Raw genomic sequence first — 1,614 nt, 5'->3', positions numbered from 1 at the left:
AGGTTTCGAATTTTGGGATGAGGTGGTGGTGGAGGAGGCTAGTTGATTACATGAACCCCAGTGCTCACCCGGTACTTGTTTTATTGACCCCGAAAGAATGAAAGGCAAACTCGACCTCGGAGGAATTTGAACTGAGAATGTAAAGACCGACGAAATGTCGTTAAGCATTTTGTCCTGCGGGATAACGATTCTGCCAGCTCACCGCCTTAATAATGATAATGGTCTCAAATTTTGGCACAAGGACAGCAATCATGAGTGAGTTGGTAAGCTGATTACATCGACCCCACTGTTCAACTAGCGCTTATTTTATTAGCCCCCAAAAGATGAAAAAACAAAGTTGAACTCCACGGAATTTGAACCCAGGAAGTAAGGACGGACAAAATGCCGCTAAACATTTTCTCCAGCGTGCTAACAAGTGTGCCATCTCGCCGCCTTCATAAAAAAAAAATAATAATCCTTTCTACTATAGACACAAGACCTGAAATTTGTGGGAAGGGGACTAGTCGATTACATCGACCCTAGTGTTTCGCTGATACTTAATTTTTCGACCCCTAAGGATGAAAGGCAAAGTCAACCTCGGCAGAATTTGAACTCAGAACGTCGCGACGGGCGAAATACCGCTAAGCATTAGAAAAGAAAAAATAATAATGATGATAATCTTTTGTACTATTGACAGAATGCTGCAATTTAGGGTGTGGAGAGATAGTCGTTAATATAAATGCACTGTGTATCTTGATATGAGGTCATCATGTCGTGCACATATAGTTGTGATGCAAGTGCCTGATATACCCTTACCAAATGGGTAATGACGATGGGTATATTGGGCTTCGTATATTTGTACTCCAGCATTACTTTGATGGCATGCGCTGCAGGTATCTCAAGGCAATTACAATACCAGTGTTTTTAGAGGCACTAGAAACGATCAAAAAGAAACTGAAAGTTATTTGAGAATGATCTCTGGCTTATCATCCCTGCAAGAAGTGCAAAAGTTTGTTTTAATTGGTACGTCACACGTATTAAGAAGAGCATTGTCGATGTTGAATCGTTACTACCTGTGCGTTTAGTTTAATGGCTTACCGATACAGTGAGTTTTTTTGCCCTAGAAGTCGGGAAGACACTCGGCAAGAAATGGAAGCCAAATTGAAAGAAGATTTTTTTTTTGTAATGATAATAATATGCGCTGATATGAGATCACCATGTCACGCATATACTGTTCTGGCGCATGTGCCTGGTGTACTCTTACCAGAGGGGTAGTCATGACGGGTATATTTATACCCCTGTGTCACTTTGATGGCATGCCCTGCTCACTCACTCAATAATAATAATAATAATAATAATAATAATAATAATAATAATAATAATAATAATAATAATAATGATAATAATAATAATGATGATAATAATAATAATGATAATAATAATGATGATAATAATAATAACAACAATAATAATAAAAATAATAATAATAATAATAATAATAATAATAATAATAATAATAATAATAATAATAATAATCTAAAAACAGAAACAACCCCTATCATAGTAGGCGCCTTAGGTATAATAAAAGAATATTCAGACGAATACATAACAAAAACACCAGGACTTACAAATATA

This window comes from Octopus bimaculoides, chromosome 5 (genome assembly GCF_001194135.2).
Source record: "Octopus bimaculoides isolate UCB-OBI-ISO-001 chromosome 5, ASM119413v2, whole genome shotgun sequence".
Taxonomy (NCBI): Eukaryota; Metazoa; Mollusca; class Cephalopoda; order Octopoda; family Octopodidae; genus Octopus; species Octopus bimaculoides.
This window is presented reverse-complemented; position numbering follows the sequence as displayed.